This window comes from Ctenocephalides felis, unplaced genomic scaffold (assembly GCF_003426905.1).
Source record: "Ctenocephalides felis isolate EL2017-DRISC unplaced genomic scaffold, ASM342690v1 CF-g0.4_SCAFFOLD_01604, whole genome shotgun sequence".
NCBI lineage: Eukaryota > Metazoa > Arthropoda > Insecta > Siphonaptera > Pulicidae > Ctenocephalides > Ctenocephalides felis.
In genome coordinates, this window is record NW_020537758.1 from 39,791,940 (window position 1) to 39,805,235 (window position 13,296).

A 13,296-nucleotide genomic window follows, 5' to 3' on the forward strand; every position below is an offset into this window, starting at 1 on the left:
GAAACGGTACACATTCTTCTTATAGTATTCGACATATTTCATAATATTTTACACATAGTTATAACTTAAATATAATGACTTGATATATAATATTTTGTTTATATGCGTGTTCATTTTTAATATCTCGATATCGTTAATCACATCAATTTATAAATGTGAAATAACTTATATATCATAAATTGTAAATCACATATCAAAGTATTTTAAAAAATCGTACGAAATTTCTAGTTTATATTATATATCTATAATATTCTATGTACGGTTTATTAATTAATTTATTATGAGTCTATATAGATTTGTTTAAAAAGATGAATGTTAATATGTACACGAAGCTACTTTAATGTTTATATAAATATATATTAAATAAAATAAAATATAATATATTAATAACGACAATATTATTTTTCCATAACGATAAAACAAAAAAACAGCAATATATTAGAAATGTTTTAAAAAATATTGGCAGTAGATATAGGTTTATAATTTTAGATGTTGAGCATTCGATAACAGATATCTTCTTGTAATAAATATGCATTCCAAATAACAAATTGTTTATATGCATTGTATTTACGAAATTGTTATTTTTAAAGTATCATTACAAATTTTATTAAATTTATGTCTTCATATAAAATTATATATGTATACTTTACGATATAATTGAGCGTTGTGCATCGAAGTTTTCCACATGAGCATATATTTTCCTCAGCATTTTAAATGCTACAAATTTTAAATACAATGTAATAAACAATTGCGGAGTTTTTAATCATAAAATCGATGAAGATATTGGCATTAAGAGATCTTGATTCTAACTGATTTCTGCTACAATTGTAGAATTCTATATCCTATTTGTAATCAAATGTAGCAGAGTGGTACAAATTTGGAATAAGGTCCAAAGCCTTTTCATCACCGTGGAATATAATATCTATATATATATATATATATATATATATATACATATATTTATATAATTGTTGAATAACTTTTTTCCTTTTATATATATTAAATTTTTCCTTTTGTCAGTATTCAACAAATAAATAGAATAATAGATCAATAATCCAATAATCCAACTTGCTTATATAGTGCTATATACATATACATATATATAGATTATATTTTGTTTTATATGATGTTTCAGTAGACCTCAAATATCGATTTTTTGTGCACACACAAACTTTCATTTACCTTTTATCTTTTATATCCATATATTCTCAGAATGCAACTGATACCTTCAGTAATATAATTTCTTTACATTCTTCACTTTTAGTTATCCAGCGATATTTTTTAGAGTTATTGAATGATTTGAGTATTCCTCAAAATCTTAACTTACTCTAATCTTGCCTTGTACGTAGTCTTCCATACTTCTGCTAGCGTAACTGCTGAATGGAATCTATGGAATATACAGAGTGGTAAACAGACACGTTGCACTATTGACCAAGCCAAAAAGCCATAGAAGTCCAATTGCACCTAAAAATAATTATACATTTGTTGCATATTTGAAGATAATATATAAATATTAATATTCATGCTCGTGGTCCCAAAAGTTTCATGCTTCAAATTCCCATTCCCAAGGAACTTTTATAAAGAAGTAGATTCTTTAGGAAACTTTCCACCTATAGTTATATAGTTATAATACTAATGCTTATATTTTACTTACTGGATTAGCGACAACCTTCTGGGCTTCAAACGTGTAGATGGCAAACATAGCTACATTACAAATGAGCAAGAATGTAACTACCTGCCGACCAGGCTTACTACGATCGTGCTCCGGTAAATGGACCCGGCGTCTGGATACATCTGCTACAAACAGAAGCTGAAGAACCACCTAAAAAGTAATATTTGGTGTAAATTAAATTCTATTACTTCAGTATGGACTTGTATGCCAAAACCAAGATACAGTCAACCCTCGGTTAACACGGTACTGTGGGTGCACAGTTCCCATACTACGCGGAACTAAAAATCCGACATCCCTCCGACTACACGGACTTCCTATTACACGGTTTTTGTTCAACAGCCCATAAGTTCCTCGCGCAACCTATGAGTGATTACAGGAACTTGATATGAAGAGTTTTCTATAGCACGGTCCCCACACTCCACGGTACGGACTTGCCGCGTTAACCGAGGGTTGACTGTATTTCGAGCTTTTGGAAATTACAAATTGTTATTATTCTACCTGAAGTACTGCCAATCCACCAGTGACCATCACCAAAAGATTAGGTTCGCTGTAGAAAGCACCTAGAGATCCTGCAATTATGCTGAAGACCGAATATACAAATAATCCGAAAGCAGAAACACGGAGTAAGATGTCATTCAAATCACTTTGATCCTCGCAGCGGAATTTCAACCCCTGAACTCTGTGATAAATAAAATAAAAATTTTCTTATATATTCATCTTGAATTCAGAGTGATATAAATCATTAGATAATATATGCTTATAATTACCGACAGAAGCCAACTAAAATGGCAATTACGGAAAAGGTCATCAAAGCGCAATGTGAAACGTCCGCCAAATAAATTGCAAGCAAAGAGAACTGTGGATGTCTAACCAGGACAAAGAACAAGATTAAGCAAATCAATGACCCTACTAAAAGTAGTAATCCGAAAAATAATCCTTTGGAAGCCCCAACGCAATCTACTCTTCCTGACTGCGAAGCATGAGCCATGGCCACGGCTCGGCGAGATAGCATCACTTCTAAACGATGCTCCAAATCTTCTTCACCGGTATATCTGAAATTAGTAAATCAAAATCAATTTCTATTTGGGCAATGCCTAACTAGTTGTCAATAAAAGTCAATTTACCTTGGATTACGGCCAATATGCTTCCACATGACATAGATGACAGCGGCACCGATTAGTGAATATTCAATTATGAATGGATACAAATAAGGCGCCGAGTCTTGAACTATGGTTCCCATAATATCAACTCGTCCGCAGCTCATATTGGTTGTAATTATTATTCAACGCCGTCAAAGCTGCCGGGAACAGGTTGTCAAGAGATTCAACAATTGGCGAATCATCAGTTACCACTTCTGTAAATAAAAATATACCTATATTTCTACTTCCCTTGTTTTTAAAAAGAATGCATGTATTGGTACTTTGATTTTTATCTCACCTGGTAGACCTTGGAAGGTATTATCAGAATCTAAAATTCTTGGAATTGTTTGATAATTATAAATAAATTCTTTTTGCACTGGTGTTGCAATAGAAGAAAATGCAGCTGTTAGTGTCGAACTAATAGTTGATGGCTCTTCAGTAGTTGTTGTGCTCGGTGTGGTAGTAGCAGCTGTGGTTAAAAATTCAGTCGTAGTCGATGGTGTTGTGGCCAAAGTAGTCGTAAACTTTCGTAATCTGTAAAGCAAATATTAATCAAATGAAGTAATATAATCTTTATCTAAAACTAGATGACCCGACAGACGTAGCCCTGTACCCATGTCCACAATTTTTTAATATAATATACTAATATTTACCGTTTACCTAAAAATAATAATTATTGTTTTTTAAATTACTCTTCACGCAAAAATCCATCTACATTTATAATATGAGCGATGTTAAATGTAGAACTGCTTTAAATAAAATGTGAGTCTCAATTCCCACACTATATTGGAAATTGAAGTCTTTTAAACGATATAACCTAACCATAACCATAACATAACACTGATACTTCATGTTGGATTAAATTAATTTAATTTTTTATTATTTAAGATATCCAAAATTTCATCTTAAACTTCTCCTAATCAATATCGTGAGGGCCGAATTGTATGTATTCACCTTTACTTTCCCATTTGTTGTTATAAAGTGAATTTTTTATAAATTTTAAACATATTGTGGAAAGATTAGTAAAATATGCAAAGAAATTATATTTTGAAAAAAAAAACTATATTGAAAATTTAATATCCGAATCTTGGGTTGGCGCCCCCTAGGTCGTGCGCTGATTAATACTTATTTTCATATTTTAAGTGAATTCATTTGTCATATCCTGTTCATATGTGTATACATATACTGTATTTTATATTATTTTAATTTCTGGCATATTTCAGCTGCTTTTTGGCAATAATAATGTAGACATTTCATTTTTCTTATTCATAATCATAAATTTATTATGCATATTCTAATATTGTCTAATGAATTGAAATTTTTGGCAGATGATAGTTTTCATTTGTTTTCAATGCAAACAATGGCATGTCGTTTTTTACATTTTTTTTTCATTTATTTCTACAATATCGCACATACATCCCAGTACTTTATAATCACATACATCCTAGAAAATTTCCTTAACATGCTTCAGAAAGATTTATCAAAATCCGAATAATCGTTTAGAAGGAGTTACAGTGAGTGCTTGTAATTTAATATGAACTCTATATAATAGCAATAAAGCTCAAATTGATTCTATGTTTTAGTTAGAAAACATTTGTATGAGGAAAAGAAAAGGGCTGTTTTTAGGGTTTTTCCGGCAATTATTCGATTTTTTCTAGCCGTAAGAACCATCCTTGGACTTCAACGAACATTTTGAAAAAAGAATTGGCCAAATTGGTCCAGACGTTGTTGAGTTATGCGCTTACCAACACATTTTGCGATTTATTTTTATATATAAGATATAATTAATAATTAGCAACAATAATGAATCATGCACAATCAGCGTGGCATTTTAAATGTTGCTTAATTTTTATAACAAAATATAGCTTACGGCCAAAATAAAATTTTTCACATCGAATTTATGTAGATGCATTTTTTCACTACATTTTGGGTTTGCATAAGATTTTGCATAATTCCAAGTTTTTTTAAAATTCACTGTTAAAACAAAATTTGGCTAATTCCAGAGAACTTTCAAATCATATGGTTCCAAAGCCGAAGATTTGTCTTGCACTACGAATGGCCCGAGTTACTTGAAGATATTTTGATGTATGTATTGACATTTAATATTGGACAAAACTAAATTTTATGAAATGTAATAAAAAAAACAAAAACGTAATAAAACATTGTACTCTCAAGTGTATTTTAAATCCATTTAAATTATTACCTTTTCATCAATGCAGCCGTGGGCACAGTGGAAGGAGTAGCGGCAGCAGTGGTCGTAGCAGCAGTCGTAGTAGTTGCTGCTGTCGTTGTGGTCGTCATGGTAGTCGTAATTGCGCTGGTAGTAGCAGCAGTTGTGGATGCTATTATTGCTGCCAACGTTTGCGCTGTAGCTCTTGCAGCTCTGGTAAGAAGACCACCGGCATCTTCGTTTATCAAAGCTGGATCTAACCATTCGGCATCAGCATTCAGTTCGGTACCCATTACCGTACCAGCATTTCGTAACGTATGTTGACGGATACTCTCTGGTAATGGACAAGTACAATATAAACTTAATTATTGACATAAAATACATCCATGAAAGTATGCAATATGCGTGTGTAATATGAATTACATTCTCCATAACAAATTAGGATAATTCAATTCATATGCAGAATTCACGAAAAAAAATGAAGAAAAGTGTTCAAATTTTTATTCAAGACGATGATGTGCAGGAGGAAGCATCTTCCGAGATAATATTTCGAGTTGAGTCTAATAAATTTTCAAATAAGCACAATTCAAAAAGGAACCGGTGGAAGATAAGGTTGAACACGTACAAGAATTTGAGAGAAAACAGCACATGAACTAATATAAGTCTGGAACAAAAATAGAGTTGTCTCCCAAATCTTTCACAAATATTGATGGCGAGGGATTGTATATGACATGGATTCTCGAATTTGATAATATTAGAATGAAATGTAAATTAACCGATTATAAAGCTACTTAATGTAATTGTGTTGCATGTTTTTCACATTATTGAGGATTTAATAATATGATGGACACATGTTGCTGAAAATAATAAATGATTTTTTTCATAAATCTCACCTAAGATGGGTGTGTCCTCCGTCACAGCTGGACGGCGTTGATGATAAGCTGTGATTTCTTTCAAAGATTCTAAAACCAATGTGCGGATCCATACGCAAATGTTGGTTGCTACAACATGCATTAAACCAAATCGTGCCAAAACTTTAAAGCGATGAATATTCAACTACAAGAAATTTGAAATTAATAATCTCCTTGGAAAATGAATTGAATTGAATGCTTTTATATAAGTAAATTACCCTGGAGTTCATGAAGATGAAATACATCTGCATAAATGTGAAAATCATCTGCAATAATGGATTGACTCCTTTCAAAATTTCGTGGCATGGCGAATCGAAAGGTATTTCGAAGAAACTGCCAAATTCGAGGCCGGTGTAAATCATTGTGCCCAATCCAAATGCTGAATAAAACAAATTTTTAAAAATACACAGAAAAAATTAGGCAACTTAACTGTATTAAGGTTAATGTATCCAGATACATTGATCAATAAATAAAAAAGTAAGCAAAAACTTTAACTTCAATAAATACACTGTCTCTATAATTTCGAGTTTTAGTTGCATCAGTTAAACAGTAATTTAGGAACACCATAAAATTTAAGGATTCAATTTTATAGGACATTTCAAATTATAAGTTACATTGAAGCAAATTTAATAAAAATATATATACATTTATTATATTTCATTGAATTTTTCATACCAATAGCTCCAACACGTAGGAAAAAGCTTCCATGACTCTGATCATTCTGAGAAGTTTTGCGCTTTCTATTTACGCGGGGCGTTGGAGGAGCTTCAACTTCGACAGTTTCCTGAAAAATCAATAGTATTATTAAAAAATGCAATTTTTATATACATATTATATTAGCACTCGTATTAAATCACAAGTTATTAAACGTATAGCTGATATACATGTAAAATATGCACATATAAATGTTCTAAATCCCGTCACCTTGCAAAACATTATCAAGTTATTCAGAAAATATTTAACATTTGTAAGAAGTAAATTTATTAGAAAGCTATGTTTGCATGAAAATTACTAATAAAATAATATTAATACAAAAGTTATTATCGCACAATATGGCGTATACCTACTTAAGATGCTTTCTGATATTTACAGTTGAAACAATTCATCCTTACTTATATCTTAAATAATTCAAAAATTTCTGATTATCTAATGTATGCTAATAAAAAAATTGCTATATTATGAAAAGTTAATATATCTATTTAAAAATGATCTGTTAAAAGTGATATTTATAAAAACATGTAACTACTCATCATTAATTTCAAATATTATTAGTTCAAACGCAAAAAACGTATCGATAGCTTATTGATCGATTACAATATGTAAGCAATGACGTGACTAAATATAAAAATTATATTTTAGGCTAATCATCAATAAATTACATGCAAATACAAATACATAACTTTTGCATATTCTACTAAAATCTCTAATATATCTAAAATCCTACAATAAATTATATTACCTTCAGAGCATTTTGCTCTCGTACTATGTCCCGCATTTTCTTGGGAAACACTTCCTGATAAAATAAGACACATAGTACATGCAAAAATTATACGAAAATAAATAACATTAAAATTATACTTATACATAGCAATAACAATAGATTTATGATAAAAAAATAAATTATTGTAAATGATAAAAACTTAAATATTAGAAGAAAATTGAGTATTTTTCTAATTAATATGTAGGGGAAGTTGATGCAATCTCTGAAGTTACAAAAAAATAATGAAAATCACCCATCTTAGGTAAGATTTATGAACATATTTTTTACTGATAAAATATACAACAATGATCGCATTTTCAATCTTTAATTATATTCATCTTAGGGTTAACCTTACATCAAGATCTCTTCTTCAAATATTCTATCAAAATATAATCAAATTATGGGTACAGTTCTAATGGTAAGTATCATGCAAAAAGTGAGCTACAACAACCCTTCAATTAGTCATAATAAAAATATGCAATGGGTATTAATTAAAATATTATTTTGTTGGTGTTAATTTGATTGATTTACTTGATACTTGCCATCATTTAGTATTAAAGATGAATGTATGCTGATCGTGAGATATACATTGCATATTATTTGAAGTTTTCACCATTTTTTTTGTTAGATTTGCATTATTTTGATAATTATGTATTGAATGGTGCAAATTTATTTAGAGACAATTATGCTGACCATGCTCCTATAATTTACTATGTCATAAAGAATAAAAAAATTATATTCATGGTTTTACATATTGTAAAAAAATAGGTACCTATTGCACAAATACACGCATTTTTAGTACATGGAGATAAAATACATAAAGATGAAAAAGTGAAACACGAATAATAATAGAATTGTTGAGTAAGAAGCCAACCTTTTTGTATCCATCGTCCACATCATCTAGGAGCGTTTCTTCTTCCTTTTTGTTTAAGCGTTTTAAAAATGACATGAAAATAATCTTATGTAATGATTCTGTTTGACAAATATAAATAAAATACAATATGTATATCAAATAATAAATCACGAAACTTATAATCATAAATATAAAATATTGTGAAACTGGAAATGAGATAAAAAAATAAAAAAATTAAAACTATTAGTATTATACATACGTAAAAATTAAATCTCAATTTTTATACATGATATCGTTTGCATTACGTACTCGTATGTTACGTTTGATATTAAAAAAATTGAAGTAAATACAGATATATAATAATTTATACCATTTTTATTTTTGTATGTAATTATATTTGGCTCAATTCAATATATATGCTAGTAGTTGATATAGTTTATATGATATATAATGAATGACTAAGTTTAATTACTAAAATACATTTCATTCTCTAAGAAAAATTTTTTAGAAATCATCTGGGTTGCTGTAAAATACTGACAATGAGACACAACGATATTTAAGTTGCAAAAAAACATTGAGATGAATATTTTTCAATTAAATTGTTATCAGTAATTGAAAATATTTTAATATAGTTATATTTGCAAAACTGCTTCCAAAAGTTTTATACTGGCCGGTAATTTATTTATTTGTTATTTATTCGCCTATATATATTGAAAAAATAATGAAATTGCACGTCCGTCTAAAACGAAATGTTCAAATAAAATGCAATGATGAGTTCATGCAACATATGAGATAAAGTTTGTGATTTTTAATAATTAAAATTGCGTAAATGCACGTTTTTGAACACTAATTATCAATTCCAGAATAAAACATCAAATTTAAATTTGGCTAACTATGCTCGTGCTTGGATCGTTCATTTTATGCATTTTAGGGAACACTTTTCTATTTCTTAAGAAATATATACAATCATCAAATAACTTTATACAATACAATACAATCACTCACGTAAAAAATCTAGTTGTAATGATGCGCTATTTAAATAAATCTGTTCTTCATCAATAGAGTATAAATTAGTTCATGAAAACTATGTGACACATTTATTTAAAAAAAGTGACTAAATTAGCAATAAATTGAATAAGTACTCAATTACTTGATGATTGTATAATTCTAAAATTAATACTAATTTACTACTAAAGCAATTTCTAGCAAAAATATCAACCAACCTGGAAAGGACTTGGCTTGGAAACTTTTTCCTTTGAATCTTTTCCATCGCCTTTGCCGCCTTTTCCTTTCTTGCCTTCTTCTTTGGCCTTTTCTTTCTCTTCTTTGGATTCTTTAGGAGGCTTTTGTTTCTTTGGTTTCTTTCTGGCTTTGGTTTTGGCTGTTTGGGTTGGCCTCCATTACAACATGTACTCTCTAAAATAGACATTATATATACATTAAATCCATTAGATACATCCATGAAATCTTATTCAATTAGTTTCGTTTCATTGGAACAAAAGTTACTAAATTTTTATAAAAGCCCTGATAATTTTTTCATAATAGAAATATACAGAACTGATTACATTTATTCTCTAACACCTGCATAGATAGATGTAAAAGAATATCAGACTTAGAAGTTTCTTTTGACTTTATCTTTTACAGATCACCTAAATCTTTAGGAATGATATTAAGAAACTGTAAAGTATTTAATTCAAATAATGCACTACTTCACATGTACTATGCAAATGTATGTTCCAAGTTAGAATATGGATCGATCATTTGGTATCCTCATCAGATCAACAACTTCGATGCGATAGAGAAAGTTCAACGTAAATTTCTAAAATATCTCTATTATAAAGCACACAAAATTTACCCTGAACGTGGCTTTGACCACAACACTTTGTTAAAAGAATTCGGCATACCTTCTCTTGCCACACGTCGATTTATCTGTACTATTATGTTCATATTTAAACTTTGCAATAATGTAATAGATGATCCTTTAATTCTTAATCTACTATCCTTAAATAAATGTTCCTAAGCTATATTCGCATTCACAATTATTTTTCAATTACCATACTATTAAATCTAATTCTCTCTAAAATTTTTCTATTCTACTTATGTCCTCTAACTTAACTGAATTAATAATGACATTGATATTCATATTAAAACTCCACTTCGTCAAATAATCTGCATAACCTTTCTATTTCTTTTCAAATATCTTTTATTATTTTATCTTATTCTATGTAATTAAATAATATTGTTACATTCTGTATTATGCAAATTTGTATTGCAATTGTAATTTATCCATATTACAAGTATAATAATTGTATTTTTAAATCGTCTTGGAACTATTTTGTGGGCTATATGTTTAAAATAAATAAATGAAATAAAAAAAATATTGGACACGATGGAATAACATCTATTACTTCTATGTTTATTTTAAATTATCTCTGCATATAATGCTTCTTATTAATTTTAAATATTTATAAAACTTGAGAGATATCGTTTAGATAAAAGTAAGGAAAAATATATATAAAAAAATGTATAAATCCAATTTATAACTAATTTCTTATCATTATCAAAATTATATCAATTTCTGAATCTGAATGTCATCTGGAGACAGGTTGTAATTTATGTGGGAATATTATTTTTATGGAATTGCTTATATATATGACAAGCTTTTAATAAATCTGCTCACTGAGATATACATAAAACATATAACTTTAAACAATTCAAGGCGTAGCGTGCCTTGGAAGAGCCTCATATCAAAATTTATTTGAAGCCCCCCTTAAGAAGAAATTTTATCACAAAAAAAAAAATATACATAAAATCAGAAGAATAGTTATTTATCATTCTAATTATTTATCTATCTAATTTTCTATACTTTTAAATATTATCTCTTTGCACTTTTTCGAAAAACTTAATATAAACAGATCTTTAAATTTTCTAAAGTTTCTGTTTATAGGAACAGGTCTGGTAGACATTTCTATCCTAAAGGTTTTACTTAATTTTTATATAGGTTCAATTTTGAAAAGTTAATGGATATCATCGTATTCGTGAAGTACATACAAGGTTTTAAAATCTTTTCTCAAATATTTTGCAGCAGAAATAAATTCACTAAAGCATTAGCTTACATGTTCAATACCTCTCGATAGCAAAAGGCAATGCAAACTAAGTTAAAAAATTTAATTTTTTGATAAATCATTATTTTGCTTTAGAGTTTTTATCAATTTCTGCTTTCGCTCATTGCGGCATAATTATATTATTTGATCCACTTTCCCAATTATAAATCAATAAATTTTGTTCGACTTTAAAAGTTAAGTTTCTGTCAATTCAAAAAGACATTTTATACAGAAAGCACACTAACTGTATGTTGAGCACCCTAGCCCTCTTACGGCTATTATCAATAATTTTTATAGGAAGTCTATGAATTACTACATATATTACTTGTTCATTAAAAAGTTTCAAAAAATTCTATAATTTAGTAAGGTGACCATACGCCACTGTTTGGCCGAATTTCCACTTGTGTCCCGGGTTTTTCTAAAAGCAATATTTGTCACGAATTTTGATTTTTTGTCCCGGATTGTCCCGTTTTTTAAAAAAAGTAATAGGTGAATAAAAATAAACAAACAATTGCTAATTCTTTCAAAATAATTAAGAAAAAAATGTATAGATTTTTATACAAGGCTCAAAAGCGAGAAAAACATAAAAATAAAACAGCTAATAGGATATTATTTATAATTGAATAACAAAGTTCTTATTAAAAGTCCGCAATTCCGATTAAAAAAATTATATAAAAAACTGATTTTTAAGTGTATTATATTTTAAAGCCAACCCACCCCTCGCTTGTCCCGGATTAGCATAACTAAAAATTGGCGTCCAGGTTTTGATTTAAAAAAATATGGTCACCCTAAATTTAAGTCAACTTGTACATAAGACCATTTTAAATCTGATTTAGTTTTTTCGTACCTTGTAACAGGAAGCAGAAGACATAAAGCAGGAACAATATACTGGCCCCATAGAGATAAGTGAAAAAGCTTTCATAGTACAAAGTGGGCAACCGATGGGTACTCACATCACTTATCACATACGCCACACAAACCACCAGCAACAGCATCGCATACACGAAACTCATCACGATGAATAAGGAGGTTCTGTAAATAAAAATATTAGTAATCATTAGTAAATTAAAAATACTATTAATATGCGATTTAAATATACTTTTGCGAGGAACATTCAAAACGCATCCCGTTGCTTTGAGCGCATATAGTAATTTTTCAATGCCTTAATGTGCTTTAATTACAACAGACTTTGGTGCTAAATTAAAAAAAAAATAGTACATCTGAGAACCTTTGATAAAATATATATTTATATTCAAAATATATACTTAAAGATTCTAAAAGGATCCAGAATGCCAAAAAAATCAGGATATATAAACGTGTAATTTTTTTTGAGATTATAAATTTTTCTAAAAAAATTCAAATGTCTATGAAAGTATGTGCAAAAATTATATAAATTATTAAACAATATAAATTGATTATATAAATTATATTCACTCTTTTATTTGAAAAAAAAAGTTTTGTATAATTGACACATGTCATTTTATTTTAGTCGATTTAAACTTTTATAAATATATAAAATAAGAGTTAATAAAAAAGAATTAAATTTTTGAGATTGAAAAATATCGAAGAAATTGGACGACTAATTACTATTTAAGAGTCATGGCAATCTACCAAATCATTTTAGAAATTTCACGCAACACGTAGGCAGTAAGTTTTAGCCATAGACAAATAAAGTATAAATGGCTTTAGCAATTAAGTTAAATAATTAATTATTTGGAATTCATGTTATTCATGAAAAAAGTATTTTGTCAGTAGAAAAATAAGCTGAAAAGCTTTTAATAAATACATGAAAAAGCAATTTCATAATTATGTTAATATTGTTAATTATATATACATAAGAAGCAAAACCTTGCAAAACTTGCAAAATTTTTAAACACATTTTTTCTAATATATGAATAGATGAATATGAATAAATAAATATGAAAATTCAAATTCCTTAATTTATTATTCTTATAATTTATAATTTG

The 13,296-nt window shown here is 28.5% G+C and overlaps 1 pseudogene; it reads right to left on the bottom strand.

The window, feature by feature from the left end:
- Positions 1 to 1,143: 1,143 nt before the first annotated feature.
- Positions 1,144 to 13,296, bottom strand: part of LOC113373735 — a 44,877-nt pseudogene continuing 32,724 nt past the window's right edge.